The sequence below is a fragment of the Rhodnius prolixus genome, unplaced genomic scaffold, assembly GCF_049639745.1.
Source record: "Rhodnius prolixus isolate KJV_2025 unplaced genomic scaffold, Rpr scaffold_31, whole genome shotgun sequence".
Taxonomy (NCBI): domain Eukaryota; kingdom Metazoa; phylum Arthropoda; class Insecta; order Hemiptera; family Reduviidae; genus Rhodnius; species Rhodnius prolixus.
Genome location: NW_027411586.1, coordinates 641,631 through 659,327, shown reverse-complemented (window position 1 = coordinate 659,327; position 17,697 = coordinate 641,631). Strand labels below are relative to the sequence as shown.

At 35.6% G+C, this 17,697-nt stretch overlaps 1 pseudogene; it reads right to left on the bottom strand.

The window, feature by feature from the left end:
• Window positions 1-16,452: 16,452 nt before the first annotated feature.
• LOC141448413 (uncharacterized) lies at window positions 16,453-17,409 on the bottom strand (annotated as a pseudogene).
• Window positions 17,410-17,697: the final 288 nt, after the last annotated feature.

Genomic DNA, 17,697 nt, shown 5'->3' with positions numbered 1-17,697 from the left:
GAAAAGAAAACTCCATTAGAAGTTTGGTCTGGAGGAAAGATAGACATTGGTAAGTTACATGTTTTTGGTGAAACTGTCTTTGTGCATGTGCCGAAGCAGAAGCGACTTAAATGGGACCCTAAAAGTAAAGAAGGACTATTTATTGGTTACAGTGAATCTTCGAAAGGCTTTAGAATCTATTTCCCAGAAAAAGGTGAAGTTGAAGTAGAACGAGACGTCATCTTTGTTCAATCAACACATGAGAAAGCAATATCCCTTGATATTTGTAATAACCAAATTAGTAATGAATATAAGAATTATGAAGAACAAAAGGAATCAACATTGTTGTCTGAAGAGAAAGAAGATATATATGGTGAAAAGCAGGGAGGAGAAAATAAAGAAACGAATGAAACTGAAACTATACAAATTGAAAGAGAAGATAAAGAAAAACGAAAAACAAACCAAGAAAATGAACAGAAAAAGGAAAACGAGCAGTATAATCTGAGAGACAGAAGGTTATTAAAGAAACCACCAGATTTGGAAAATTATCTATTAATTGGAGAATGTGAGAATTTAACTACATCAGAAGCTTTAATTAACCCGAATTGGAAACAAGCAATGCAAGAAGAAATCGATGCACTACATAAAAATAAAACATGGCAAATTGTGGATCTACCTGAAGATAAAGTACCGTTAACAACTAAGTGGGTTTTTCGAAAGAAATACAAGAAAGATGGCACCATAGAGAAGCATAAAGCAAGGTTGGTTGTGCGAGGTTTTCAGCAGGTAAAAGGATTAGATTTTCAAGAAACATATGCTCCTGTTGCACAACATGATTCTATAAGATTTCTAATTGCTCATGCAGTAAAGAAAAAATTTAAAATACTTCAGTTTGATATAAAAACGGCCTTCTTACATGGAGAATTAGATGAAACGATATATATTACACAACCCGAAGGTTTCGTTAAGAAATGTAATGAAAACAAAGTATGTCTACTAAAGAAAAGTCTTTATGGATTAAAACAAGCTCCAAGGAAATGGGGAGAAAAATTTAAATCTTTTCTTGAAACTAAAAATTTTAAAGTATTAAAGTCCGATTCATGCGTATTTTTTAACAAGTCATCAGGAATTATAATTGCTCTGTATGTAGATGATGGATTGGTAATAGGAGAAAATCTGTATGAAATGGAACAACTAATGTTGGAATTAAACAAAACGTTTGAAGCTACCTGGGGAGAAGCTAATAAACACTTAGGTATTGAAATAAAACAGCGGAAGGATGGATCAATTCTCATCAACCAGAGTCAGTATACGAAGAAAATTCTTCACACTTTTAACATGAATTATGCAAACTCAACCTACACTCCGATGGAAACTTTGAAAAATACATCCGATACAATTGCTAAAGGAAAACCGTATCGTGAGCTGATAGGAAGCCTGTTGTATTTGTCAACTATGACTAGACCAGACATATCATTCGCAGTAAACTATCTCAGTAGATATGTAGAGAGTCCAAAGTCAGAACATTGGCTTCAAGCAAAAAGGATATTAAGGTATCTCCGTGGTACTATTAACTATGGTATCAACTACAATGGCGCAAGTGAATTAATCCTGTACAGCGATGCAGATTTTGCAGGCAGCGTGGAAGATCGAAGATCAACATCTGGATATGTTTTGATGTATTCAGGAGGAGCAATATCGTGGGCATCCAGAAAGCAGAAAACAGTGGCACTTTCGACTGCAGAAGCAGAGTTCGTCTCAGCAAGTGAAGCTATTCGAGATGTGTTATTTATAAAAAAGTTCGGCTTAGAATTGGAAGCAGTGAATGATTTTCCTATACCACTATACGTAGACAATCAAAGCGCAATTTATATGATTAATCAAGAAGATGGAAAAGCGTCAAAACGTACTAAACATATTGACACCAAGTATCATTTTATTAAGGAGAAACTAGGAGAAGAAATTGAAATCGAACACATCAGTACAAATGAACAACTTGGAGATTTATTGACCAAGCCACTTCAAAGAAGAAAATTCGAATACTTTAGAAGTTGCTTAGGAATAAGTGAATAAAGTTATTTTAAAGAATAATTAAAATTTAGGAGGAGTGTTAAAGGGAAATTTTAATGTTAGAGGGAAATTCTAGTAATTGCCGCCAGAACATAGCGTCGGTAACATGGAGTCTTATTCTAACTAAGTGTAAATTGTAATACGTTCTGTATTTTGTATTGTGCCCTTTTATGTGATTAGTGTTTTGCTTAAATAAAGTCTTAAGAATTTATAACGTGTCTTCTCAATTTAAGAACCATTCTATCATCAATTCTATCACCTTTTAATGTTCTCTTTATGTTTGGAAATAGAAAAAAGTCACATGGAGCCATGTCTGGCGAATATGGAGGCTGGGGCATCGTTAAAGTTTTGTTTTTGGCCAAAAATTCACGAAAAAGCAATGAAGTGTGAGCAGGGGCATTATCGTGGTGCAAAATCCATGAATTGTTTTGCCACAAATCCGGGCGTTTTTTTTCGGATTGCTTCACGCAAACGGCGTTGAACTTGTAGGTAGTACTCCTTATTGATTGTTTGACCTTGTGGCAAGAATTCATGATGCACTATGCCATTAAAATCGAAGAACACAGTGAGCATAACCTTCACATTCGACCGCACTTGTCGAGCCTTTTTCGGTCTTGGCGATCCAGAATGCCTCCACTGGGACGATTAGCCTTAGTTTCGACATCATATCCGTAAACCCATGTTTCGTCACACGTTTCAATAGATCCGCATCGTTGTCGACTTCATTGAGTGACTCTTGAGCAACTTCCATTCTCCGCTGCTTTTGTTCGAAATTCAACAATTTTGGAACAAATTTTGCTGCCACACGTTTCATACCCAAAACATCCGAAAAAATTTCATGGCATGAGCCAATTGATATGGCAACATCATCAGCGACTTCTCTGATTGTGATTCGGCGATCGTTCATAACCATTTCTTTCACTTTTTTCACGTTTTCATCGGTTGTTGATGTGCTTGGACGTCCAGGTCGTTCGTCATCTTCAACGTTTTCGCGGCCATCTTGGAAACGCTTATACCACTCGTAAATCCTTGTTTTACTCATAGCAGACTCACCATATGCCTTTATTAACATTTCACCCACTTTATTTCATTTTTTACGCAAAATTTAATACAAATTCTTTGATCCATTTTTTTTAACAAACAAAAATCGCCAAGCTCGAAAAACACGTCTAACCTTAACGGCTGCCACTTAAGAAGTAAACAATGAATATTACTGAAAATTTTATCGTACTTCAGGGGCATGTGTACCAACATAATAAAAAAAAAAAATTTACAATCAGACTCTCCAAACCCGCGAAATTTAAAAATTCCCGTTACTTTTTGAACACACCTCGTATATATTTTTTCTTTTTGTATGATTGACAATCACCCAACATTCACGCGCAGTTTGTGTGTCACTCAACTCATCACCTCTAATTTATCTAAAACAAATTTCATTTATTGCCATATTCGAAAGGAATAAAGGATTTACAGCATTTTTCACTTCGTATAGGAAAGATTTTAAACAAGGTCAAGGTGTATTATTAATAATTTACAAAAAAAAAAAAATTTAATAATTGGGATAAGGATAGATGCGCGCTCCTCGTGCATGCATTTTTTATTACATATTATCTTACAACAGTACATAGGATGTGCTCACCTTTAATGAGAGAGAGAGGTGGATGTACACAGGATATGTCCTTGATTTAGCAGGCTCAAGGTGTATTAATAATAATGTACACAAAAAGATCGGTTTGTGTGGTACGGTCCTTGATTAAAAAAATTGGGATAAGGACGCATGCGCGCTCCTCGTGCATCCATTTTTTATTACATATTATGTCTCTCTCTCTCTCACTCTCTCTCTCTCTAGCACTCATAAAGGGGGAGGGGGTATACCTTGTGACGTAGGACTTGCGTTCCTTGTTACGTAGGAGGAAAATACCTCTATTAATTTGCGTCATTTTGACGTATTGTGTCGTCAATATGACGTCACACCCCTAACCCCTCGTCCATCTCGACCATAAAATTAGGATGAGAGGTATGGCTTATGACGTCATGATGACGCGTTGCGCGGTCGTCGATCCCGACGCAGAAAAACGTCCTCGAATGCCCAAATTCATACTACTGTTATTGAAGTGGGCAGCATCTGGAATGGCATTATTGTTTTTTTGCCTGTTGATATAGTTCCAGAAATCCTTTATATCACAACTTTCATTTATTGCTGATTCTACATCATGTATATAGAATGCATAATAGTAGATATAAAGTGGGGATCCTGGCGCAGGGCAAATGAGCCAGGCCCCCCAGCCGCCTCTGGTTTACGTTATCCTTACCCCTCTCCCTCAACATTGTGCAGGTAGTCCTCCTCTACCCCCACCCCCTCTTCCAGACAGGGCAAATGAGCTAGTGAGAAATAAAAAATTATTTTTTATCTGGCGTATTCGATCCGACGACTCTGTGCACCAAAAGCCGACGCTTTACCATCCTTGACCATAGTGGTAGTCTTGTGTATGGTTATGAAAGATGTGAATCTTATGTTTCGCGGTCGGCGGCGGTTCTCTGTGGGGGATTCCAGTTTTGTGCCCGGGGATCCGGTTTTGTAAATGTCAAGGTTACGTAGGCGACAGTGGCTGTTGGCAGGGTTATTCCAGCAGTTATAGTTTTGTTTACTTCAAAGTCTTAATTCCTTTACCGGCGAGTATAATAAACAGGATATATTTTGGTTAAGATGATAATTGAAGGAGAGGGGGTCGTTGAAACTGCTTCGTGGATAGCATAGTAATCTAAAATCTTACCTATATGAGATCCGGTTTTGTAAATGTCAAGGTTACGTAGGCGACAGAGTTATTGCAGGTGTGCGCGCTGCTGGAACATGTTCGTGCACCGGTGGTGTTGAGATCCGGTTTTTAAATGTTAAGGTTACGTAGGCGACAGTGGCTGTTGGAAGGGTTTTTCCCACCAGTTATAATTTATAGTTTTGTTTACTCCAAACTCTTAATTCCTTTACCGGTGAGTATAATAAACAGGATATAATTATTTTATTTTAAAGGAACATATTTATTATAGTATGGTAGAAACTCTTCGCAATAAATTTGAATCTTACGGCCGTCATGTGGCGATTAGAATTTTAATTGGAAATTGTTGTTACACAGTTTTTTTTAAGTGGTTTGCACATCCAACTCTAGAAATGTTGCTCTGGTTGGTTTTTTACTTTTATTCCAAGTCTTAGAGAGGGGGTTCTCCGGTGTGTATAAATAGGCCGGGTTTAGATGGAAGACATTGCACAACACCTGACCACCATACCGGACCATAATGTAAGTAGAAATAATTTTCATGTTTTTTTTTGTTTTTTGGTTTAATTGTTCAGACATGTATAAAGTTCAATAGTATTTTTTTTGTGGCTAGGGATCTTTGTCAAGCACTCAATTCTGCGAGCACTAAAGGTGCAGTCTACATAAAACCAGCAGATTTAATAACAGGAAGAAAGTATAGAATAAAGGAGATAGGAGTGCTGGACACCAGGTACGGGAAGTCATTGAGAGTGACTATAGCATACGACCAAGGGATCGCACATCTCTTCCTGCCCAAGAGGATTCTTCAGGCAATCGATGAACAACTAATTAACAGTTATAAAGGTAATCTTAACCTCATTTATCTGGGGGAAAAAGGAGGGTCCCAATTATACAAATTTGTAACTGTGGCTGATAAAGAAACGCAGTCGGGATTGGAAGAAGAGGAAGAGGAAGAAGAATAATAATAATTAAAACGTAATAAGACATGTCTATTGTAGGTGCGTCAAGACACAGAATAGATGTCAAATATAGACGCGTTTAGGAGTGACTCTTTAAGACATGTTTTTATAATATACGCGATTTAGGTGAAGGGTTTTTTTTCTATTTTATTCTTGTAAAAATATATATTTTATTCTAGACGCGTTTTTAGGTGAAGGGTTTTTTTTATTCTTTCTTTACTCTTGTAAAACAATTATGAATTCAGAGAACTTATTAGAAGTAGATAATTATGTATGTGTTAGGTATAGTGTGTACATAACTAAAAAAGACGGAAACATATGTGACGATTGCGCAGAATCGTATGATGTTTGTGACCTCTTAGACCTCAAAAGTACTCACATATTACGTAAACGTTCGAAAAAAAAGGGAAAATATAAAATGCTCCTTGTGTAAGTCCTTGTTGGCGACAATTCAGCCTGCCCTGTCATGTGCTTTTTGTGATAAGCAATTAGACAAAATGATTTTTGACCGTGCCTCTAAAGAAGGGTGGGTTATTGTTTGTAAACAATAAAATAAAGTAAAAAAGGTTTTGACCGTCAGTCCGTGGTAAAACATGGAACTTGCAGCAGCATCAGCAGCTCAATCTGAAGTATGTAAAAAGTCTTTTAGTAGTGGGAAAAATTTAACACGGCATAGACTAACTTGTTCAAAATCCTATACTTGTAAATATTGTAGGAAAAAATTTCTCAGCCATGCAAATGGTATAAGACATGAAACAACTTGTCTTGAGGAACCAAAGAAGAAGAAGTTCCACCTATGGGAACCGAAAAAAGATGAATTATATTCTGATCAACGGGAAGAGATTGAGTATGAAACTGCGTTTAAACATAGATTGAAATCTTGGTTCTTTAGCTGCGTTACGTGTCAAGATCTGCATGAATTTCTCTCAAACATTAGAGGTAAAATTATAGACAAAATTAAAAAACTTCTTGAAAGTTATACTGCAATTAAAGTTAACATCATGGTGGAGTGTGTTTTCGTAAATACTCTCGATGAGGAAACTGATAGATCGTTTAAGACGAAAAACAAGCCAGTGTTTCAAGCAACAGATGTAGCAGAGTTTATAGATGAGGAATTTGCCTCAATCATTGTGGAAAAGGAGGAAGCTCAAATGAAGAAAAGCGGATGGTCATTGAAAAAGGTTAATGGCCTGCGGCTCCGAATTAACAAGTATTCGCCGCTCTCCTTCAAGGGCAGTTCCTACATAGCATTACCGGAAGTGATTGAGAGGAAAAAGGCTTGCATCAATGTTAAAAATAATGACTTTGAGTGTTTTAGATATGCCATACTGGCAAAACTTGTGACCAAGGATGCTGCACGCATGAGTAAATACAAAAATCTAGTACATGGCTATAATTTTGATTGCATAACATTTCCAACTCCGCTCTCTAGCATACCGATATTTGAAAAAATGAATAATATCTCCATAAACGTATTCGGTCTTGAAGAGAATAATAGTTTATTCCCTTTAAAGGTTGTGAAAGAGGAACTGGCTGATGATAGGGATTTACTTTTGCTTAGCGACGATGAAGTTAGAACTCATTATGTGTGTGTGAAGAATTTTGACAAATTGATACGTTTGCAGAAAACTAGACGGAAATGTGGGATAAAAGTGTGTAAACGGTGTTTCACACATTATCAGACTCTAAATGGGGAGCCGGCTGAGGAAAAACTAAATGAACATTCCAGATTCTGCACTGAACACCAGGTTGCAAGAATCGAGATGCCTGTGAAAAAGCCATACCTTCAATTTGAACATGTGGAGTGAGTGCTGCGGGTGCCGTACGGCATTTATGCAGATTTTGAGGCAATATTACAACCTGTGATTTGGTGTGATCCTAATCCTCAAGATACGTATACAAACATTTATAGTAAACATATTCCTATGAGTTTTTGTATTTATGTGAAGGAATCTGCGCAAGTGTGTGACGTACCCTCATCATTACCCAAAAAACCATACATCTATAGAGGTGGAAATGCAGGAGCACATTTTGTTGAATGTTTAAGTAGAGAAATAGCTGAAGAGATATTAAGATTGTATTCACTTCCAAATACTGTCATGGATATAAGTGAAGAAGAGGAATTGTCTTTTCAAAGCACACACACCTGTCACCTATGCAATCAGCAAATAGAGGAAGGGCAAACAAATGTGAGGGATCATTGTCATATAACTTGTAAATATAGAGGTGCTGCGCATGATTATCGCAATTTAAGGATTCAAAATCCCACTTTTATACCCGTCCTGCTGCATAATTTAAGCAGTTATGATAGTCACTTTATTGTTAAAGAGTTGGGCTTTGACGAGGAGACTATTGACTTGATACCAAGTAGTAGTGAAAAGTATATTTCCTTCTCTAAAAGTATCAACGGTGGTACAATAAAACTGCGATTTTTGGACACTTTTCGCTTCATGCCATCCAGTCTAGATTCTCTAGTGAGAAATCTCTCAGAGTTGGAAGAAGTAAATAGATTTTTCCCCTCAAAACATGCAGATTTACTGACTAGAAAAGGTATATTTCCCTATGAATACATAACCGATTGGAACAAACTTGAAGAGACCTCACTTCCGCCTAAAGAAAGTTTCTATAGCAGGCTTAATCAAAGTGGCATTAGCCAAGAGGATTATGAACATGCAGTTAATGTGTGGAATACATTCCAGTTTAAAACACTTGGACAATATGCAGATCATTACCTTCTCCTAGACACTCTTCAATTATTATTATTATTATTTATTTATTTGTTACATGGGCATAGCCCTATACAAAGGAGTTGCTACAAAAAACAAAAAACAGTACATATACAAAAAACAAAAAGAAAAACTTGTACATCTTACATAGCAAACAAAAAAAAAAAAACAATACCAGTGTTATAATTTAAGTAATAATTAATAGAAATCAAAATCTCTTGCGATAAATGAGTTATTAAATATTCATATAAATCAATAATTCATATTATTAGTTAAACACTGTATTATTCATTTAGAATAAATGCCCTCAGTTTTAACACATTTTCCGCATAATAGTATAATTTTTTTATATTTTCAGCACTGATATGAAATAATATTGGAAAATTAAATTGATCAACATCTTGTAAAAAACCTAAATATTTTAAACGAAATTGTAAATATATTGGGCAATTTAACAAAATATGGGACAAATCTTCAAATTGGGCGGTGTTACACAAAGTGCACTTTTCATTTGGATTTAATGTATATGTAATTTTACCAATACTAATCTTCAATACATATTTAGAGGACAAACGTAACTGAGAGAGCAATCGTATAAATTTAAAAGAAATAGGAAAATTCAAATAATTCTGTGGCTCCTGATCATTAAAAACTAACGCAGAATAGATTAAACTGAAATTGGAGCTGTGCAATTTGCAAAGGTCAGATTCTTTAAGCGACTTTTTATAGCTAACTAAAAACTGTTTCAACTGCTTCTTCAAACTGGAAATATTGTCATTGAATAAAATATCTGATAGATTTAAAGAAGGAAACAAGAAATTTAATTGTGAAACCCAATTATACTTGGTATTTACTGCATTACGACTTAATTCCAACAGCTTTAGAAAACACAGCAACGGGTATCTGTCGGGCGACATAGCTTTTAATTTATAAATCCAGTTACCAGCAAACTTGAGAAGAAGATAACTAATGTGTACCACACCAAATTCCAAACGCACGGCAAAGTTGGGCGTACAACGCGGTAATCGAAGCAAACGCTTGTAAAAATTTAGACTACATGCATCCAACGTGTTGCTGTACCTGAGCCCCCATATATGGGCACCATACAATAATACGCTCATCGCAATGGCTTCATTCAGTTTAACCCTGGAATCCCAACAGATTAATTTCGATGCAGCGCAAGTATTTAACACAGTTCCAATAGCCGCATTTGTTTTAGATACCGCATTTTCAGACGCTTTTAGAAAAAACCCGGAATTAGAAAATAAAACCCCCAAGTAATTGTAATTAGAAACTTGTTCTATCAAAACATTGTTAAAGTATAAATTTCTGACTTTTTTCTTAAAACTTTTTGAAAACCTAATAATTTAAACAATTTTCTTTGCAGTACGATTCCAAGCATTTCAGTTTCGATCGAATATCGGTGAACGAATCCCCAAAGATTATCAAGTCATCGGCATATAACAACATCAGAATGTCAGAGCGATGCCCCACAGGAACGCCGAACAGTCCCCTACTTCTAAAATAAGTCTCAATATCGGAAATGAACAAATTGAATAAGAGCGGACTCAACGACTCCCCCTGCAAAACACCCTCAGTGACCTCTATTGGTTCCGATAATTGATTACCAACCCTAACTTGCAAGACTGCATTATCATAAAGTACTTTTAGAAATCTTATAATTTTACCGTTAATCCCAATCTGGAATAATTTTGACCAAAGTAAGGTATGATTCACAGAATCAAAGGCCCTTCTAAAGTCTACAAAAACACCGTATAATTCACCACCAGGCCGGGAAAGCTTAATTTGTATTAATGAGGATAAAATAAAAATATTATCAGTACAGCCTCGTCCAGCTCGGAACCCATTCTGGCATTCAGGTATTGCACCAACCGTTTCTGACCAAGTTACAATTCTATTTGATAAGATCAAAGTAAATATTTTCAACAAAGTATTAGCTAAAGCTATTAATCTGTAATTTGCTAATGAAGATCTGTCACCTTTCTTGTGTAAATTAAAACCTATAATATTGGACCAAGAAGACGGGATACACTCATTTAACAAAATTCTATTGAACATTGTTTCAATATATAATAACCAATTTTGCGGAAGATACTTGTAAAATTCATTAGAAATATCATCAGCTCCAGGTGCCTTATTAAATTTACAATTATTCAAAGCGCAATACAATTCGCTTGTATTTATAGGAAGATCAAAGAAAGGGTTCAGTACATCAATGATAGCTGATTATCTAATATTCTGTTTGGATATAAATCACTATAATAAGATTGCCACTGTTCACATTTAATAACTGGCGCAAGGTTATTGGCCTTTTTGCGATATTTATTTATGGTTTGCCAAAATGTTTGACTGTTCTTACAGTCACTTAAACTTTGTACTAAAACAGCATTGTACAGTTTTTTCTTACTTTTGATCAATTGTAAATATTTTTTCTTTTCTTTTAAATAATTAGTGTTAATTGAATTTCTATTACCCGAAGACTTTAAATTTTTTAATAATAATTTGAGCTTATGCTTTTGTTCGACACAATCATGATCAAACCAATGTTTATTTGAGACCATTCTATTCGATCCTCCTATAAAAAAAGATTTACAAAGTTCCAACTTTTCACTAGTATCGTAAACAGCAGAAATCAAATTATCGTTAACATAATCAATAGATGATCGTTCAAAATCAACTGAAATTCTTGAAGAGTGACCCATAATACTGTTGTATAAGGGCAATTTATTGTGATCAAAAACCAATTTACTCACTTTTTGAAATTTACTTTTATTGGATGGCACAGAACCAGGTAACCTTAGAGAAATATTCAATGGGAAGTGATTAGAGGCAGTGACAATATTATCTACACATAAATCTGCAATTAAGTCTAAATGACATATGTCAGCCCAAAAAAGATCAATAGTACTAGAGCCGAGTGTTTGTACATAGGTACAATCGACACTCTTCAATTATGTTCTGTGTTTGAAAATTTTCGCACAATTACGTTGAAAAATCACAAACTGGACCCATGTCATTACTATACAGCTCCTGGATTAACATTTGATGCAATGCTAAAATTTACAAACGTTCGTCTACAACTGTTGACCGACTACGATATGATACTGCTCCTTGAGAGAGGGATCAGAGGTGGTATCTGTCAGGTATCACATAGGTACGCTCGCGCCAACAACCATTACATGACTGATTATGATGCGAATAAGGAGAGTACATTTATATCTTACCAAGACTGTACGAATTTGTATGGAAAAGCTATGACAATGTCTCCATAGCGGATTTCAATGGGTGCCCCCAGAGACTTTCTCCTTAGAGTCTACAAAAGATGATGATGATGTTGGATATATCCTGGACGTTGATCTGGAATATCCAAGCCAACTACACAAGTTACACAACGATCTACCCTTTCTACCAGAAACTATTACAATTAATAAACACAAGAAGCTAGTTCCACATTTAGGTACGCGTAGTAATTATGTTGTTCATTACGTTACTCTACGACAAGCGTTAGAGCATGGTTTGAAATTGGTGAAAATTAATCGTGTACTAAAGTTTAATCAATCTATATGGTTAAGTCCGTATGTGGAATTTAATGCCGAGCTTAGAAAGGTGGCTAGAAATGATTTTGAAAAAGACTTTTTCAAATTGATGAATAATGCAATTTTTGGTAAAACAATGGAGAACATACGTAAACGGGTGAACATTCAATTGGTGTCTAGTGCGAGGAAAATTGAACGTTTAGTAGCTAGACCGGATTTCATTGATCGTACAATAATTGGTGAGAACTTGGCCGCAATTCACATGGCTAAAAAGTCTATTGTATTCAACAAAACCAGTGGGAATGAGCATTTTAGACCTATCAAAAACTGTAATGTATAATTATCACTATAACATAATGTTATCTAAAACGGTGTAGAGAAATTAAAACTCTGCTATGTCGATACCGACTCTTTCATATACTTCCTAAAAACCCAGGATTTTTAAAAAGATATGTCAAATTTATTAGATTATATGGACACATCTGATTATCCCGCCAACCATCCCTGTTATTCCATCAAAAATAGAAAAGTTATGGGGACATTTAAAGATGAAGTGGCGGGTAAGATAATTAGAGGTTTTGTAGGGCTTAGAGCCAAAATGTATTCCATCGATGTAGAGGGGGGAAAAATATTAAAAAAGTGAAAGGAATTAAAAGTAGTTCTGTGCAAAAGACCATATGTTTCCAAGATTATGTAGACTGTTTGTTCTCTAAAAATGAACATAAAACTTTGATGAGTGTAATACAGTCAAAGAAACATGTAGTGCATACTAGTGAAATAAACAAGGTATCTTTATCACCATTTGATGATAAACGAGAGATCCTTGCAGACAATGTTCAAACATTAGCCATAGGTTATAAGGCATCTATGTAATAATCACCATAATTATTTGTAAAAAATAAAAAATATTTTATAAGGCATCTATGTAATCACCATAATTATTTGTAAAATAAAATATTTAAAAAAAATGTGTGTTTTTCTTTCTCCTCCAAAAAAAAAGACAAGTTTTCAAATAATAATTTTTTATTTTTTAAAAACATATTTAGGGTGAAGGGACCAGTAATTGACTGCTTAAGAAAAAATTCGAGTTTAAGGTAGAATAACTTCCGTTATTTTGGCTCCAGGTGTAGGTTGTAAAATTGTACCGCTCCAGTAGGATGTATTTTATTTTATTAATATTTTAAAAGCAGTAAATTCGATCTTTATGTCAACCAAAAATGATTTTTTTTGAAAATATGTCAATGACCCAGTAATTGACATACCGAATTTTCGGTGGAACCAGTGTTTGACATGGGGTGGGACCAGTAATTGACATACAAATATATTCATGAAACGACATAAGGTATGCATTCAAAATCACTTTTAAATCTAAATAAATCACTTAAATCACCTAAATCACTTTTTCAATTGGATTTATAACAAAAATCGGTCTTAATTCATAATTAATCAGTTTTTAAATAGGCAAACCTAAATAATCTAATATTTTTCAACATTACGCTATTTTATGCAGTTTTTGACGACCAACCCTTACACAACTGTCCTACTGGACAGTTTTAATTAAGTTCCCCAAGCCAAGACAGGTAATTTGAATAACAGCCCTTACTTTCAATAGTGCCAAGGAGATATTAGCTAACATACATGTTAGATCGTACACAATGTCTGTCGGCTCGCTTTTATCTCTTTCTCTCAACTCTTCCGCTCTCTTATCCTTTAGTTTCCGCTAAATATTTTGTTACTTAAACCTCTTTTTGGGAATTTTTTTTTGGTTCTCACTTTACCAAACTCTCTACTTCCGATTAGACTATGTGGTCACATCCTTGTTTTATCCATTCCGCCTATAACGTTGCTACTGATGGCATCTACGCGTCCTTGGGTTCGCTTTCTAGTGAACAAAATTTCTCCTACGCTTCCCTTCTTTTGGAGCGCTTCGCTAATATTTTCCACAATCTGTGCTGCCAGTGTCATTTGCTTCGAAACCAAACTATCTGAATGTAATTCATTCTTATTTTCTGCATCTAAACAGTATTTGATTGTTTATTATTACTGAGTTACCTCTTGGGCTTATTTATATATACACTGTGTGCACGTTAATCGCGTCCCGCCTCAGGTTGTAAGCATTCGCACTTACAACAGTAATAAATAAATGAAACATCAATGAAAAAAAAACTAGATTAAAAAGTAAGTAATGTGTAACATCACTAAGTCACCAACTTCTCCACTTATGTTTAATTTCGCACCTGGTACTTCTCTTGAGGGAGCTTCATTTTTCCCCTGGCCGTTTTATTTGATGGAATTCTATGGTACAGCCATTTCCTCCCTTTCTTCTTTGGAATGTGGCAAGGACCCAAAACTGAGGGAGAATGAGAGATTTTCAAACTCCAATAAGTGGGCGTCGTTTTTATCATTCACGTTGGCCTCGTGAAACTGTTCGGCGATCTCGACTATTCCAGTTTGTTGTTCATACATTGTTGTTCTGTACAGAATAATCATTCTGCATGCCCTCTTGAAATAAGGCGTACATTTGCTAATTCATTAATTTAAACATATTTTGTTGGAAGTTTTACTATTTATTTTATGTTGCCGATTTTTATCAATGATTTTATTTTACAATGTATTGAATTTTTAATTATAATAAAATTTACCAACCCATCTTATCATTTTCCCAGGAAGTCAATCACTGGTCTCAAACAAAAAAGCTGTAGGACTAGTAATTGACATACATGTCAATTACTGGGCAGATTGCCGTTTCAAGGACCAGTGATTGACAGCCCCATTTTAATGCTCAATGCTTCTTATAATTAAAAAAAAAACTACATAAATGAAATCTACAAGTGATACTAATTATAACAGAACATTGATAACCACACGAATATATGAACAAATAAACGAAAAATAAGAAAAAAGGAAAATTATTTTCTTATCAATCCTCCTTAGCAACGGCTTGTTTTTTCCTTGATTTTGAACTTTTTACACAAATAACCTTCCACTGATACCAAGGAACATTCCAATAATTAATATTTTTCTGGAACTGCTGCCTAAAGGCTTCTCAATAACGAAATTGAAAGAATCACCACTAAAAACGGCTCATATCCCTTATAATACCAGTTTATATCTGGTATGTCAATTACTGGTGCCCAGTCAATTACTGGTCCCTTCACCCTACATATTAAAAAAATATTTACATAAAAAAAAAAATATTATAAACAGGTCTTCTTCCACTCGCAGTCTTGCGAATGGCTGCAGCAGAGGCACATCCTCCTTCTCCCCCTCTTGATGTTGACTTCACTGCCACAAAAGAAGCATGTAACTGTTTTCCTATAGTGATAATATCCGTGGATGGCGAGTAGATTTCCATCCAGTTCACCATCATAATTGCTGAAGGTTTTAATTCTTGCATCCATTTGCTCCAAGTTCACCTTGTCCAGATTTGCATTTATCCAAAAAGCCAACTGTTTTGCTTGCTTTAGCGAGCAATACTGCGTTCTATAGGAATGAGTATCCTCGCATATTTCAAACAATGTAGCCCCTGGTAGTTTCTGTAAGGACGGACATCCAAATTCGCCCAAGTCTAGAACATCTCTTCCCAGGATATTCCCCAAGTGTTTACACTTGTCGTAGCCTTTTGCGAATATTGCTCTGAAATCTTGGCTAACTTGTTGGAGTAATGTAGTAAATTCTTCATATCTCACGTCCTCTTTGGTCCATTCTATGGCATGAAGATTTGTTTGGGTAGCTTCTGCCCTCTTCCAACTTCTCCTCTGGCGGTTTGAGTAGCCAATGAGTAATAAGTGTGTAATTAAGGAGATCGATGAGGATGACCTCCTTAACTATAAACTTTTTCTTGAAAAGAAAAGCTTGGAAATTTATCACAACACCGTTCATTGCTGTAACTGATGAACTGACTGACTGACTGACTCTCTTTGGAAGCAGCCACATTATATATCCAGCAATACCCCACAAAAAAACTGGTTTTAGATACGTCTGACTAGTCCTTGTAGAGGGGAGTATTCCACCAATGTGTCGTGCAAAATTAATGCGTATGCTGTGGTGTTGGCCTTGAAGGCTTCACTACATTCCATCTCAATTCTTATATCAACAGAGGATGAGCGAATAGCTTCAGATTGACGTGAACAATCAATCACAATAATGGGTGCAAGATCCTTAAACATATGTTTGCACAATAGAGGATTGTTTTCTCTTCCATAGTAACTATTTTGGAAATCCTGGTACATGTAATATATGGAACTGTAGTAGTTTTTGTTATAGTTTACATTTAGGTCGTGATAGGGATATGCTTGTGAATTTAAAAATAGTTTCACATTTGTAATGTTGCACTGATCAAAGATTGTAGGATCTGCAGTGAAATTATGTTTCCTGTTTGTTTGAAATCCTACAATAACAAAGCGTGGTTTTCCAAATTTGTGCTGGTTTTCAAAGCCCATGTATGATTAGTAGATGCAGGTAGGGTTGGATATTCAATAAGGTCCCAAGATATAAATGCCATGGGAATGGTCTTTCCCCTATTGACAACGTTTAGAAACTTTAATTTCTGTTGATCAGACACTTTCACATACGGTACCCTCCATTGGATAGACTTGATCTCTATATTAGCCTTTGTAGTCGCATGAGCGGCAAGCATTGAGTCATTATCACTTTTACTTCTATGCAGAATAAGTTCATGTCTACCCTGTAGAATTATTCTATTGTAATCTTCAAAGAAGCCCATGACGGTATCCAGCGGAATGCAACAATCGAAATTTCCCTCTTCGTCAGTTAGATTTACATCTATACTTGGAGGTTTCCATCCAGCAATCTCCAATGTTTCCACCTTGTCTCTGGTAAAAGATACATAACCTTTAAGAGTGGTGGTAATTCCAGGGTTACGGACATGGTCAATCAAAACTCCATTCAACTGATATTTGATTTCATCAAAGAGAAACAAGAAGGCATTTCTCACTAATTTAACATCTTGATCAGCTTCTTTTTTCACCTGCCCTTAAATGTAGAGAAAACTCTTTGAAGGAACGGTGAATATGTCCTGTTGTTGAATGGAGATGATGATCTCGTCAGAATTGTTCATTGAACTATTAATGGGCATATGATTATGCCATTGGTAGTCGGTGATGCGATCGTCGAAAACTACTTCATCATTCACGTTTAATATCTCTTCCATTGCGCCGCCGCCGCTTTACCACCAATCCTATTCTCTGTAGAAATTTGATATTTGCAGGTGTTAACCTCGTCCTGCGGGTAGCAGTACTGTATGGTTTACTCCTAACGCTACCGCTTCTTATACTTTTTCTCCTTTGGTAATCAAAGCTTATTCTGTTTTAAATGTAAACGTATGGTAATCACTTCTTTACGAAAATCCACTATATTGTTATCTTGATCCGTGAGAGTTAGCGTAATATTGTCAATTCTCTCTCCAGTGACTGGGAAATAAATGACCGGACTGGGCTCTTGTACTAGCTTATAACCTGGAGGAACTGTAGGAGAAAATTCATATATTGTATGTCCAGGTTCTCCATTACTATAGGAACCTACGGCCAAATTACAATTAACTGCCACCGTATTTACATTATGTATTCTCACTAGTTCATCAGACTGATGAACCACCATCTTCTCCAACACTCTA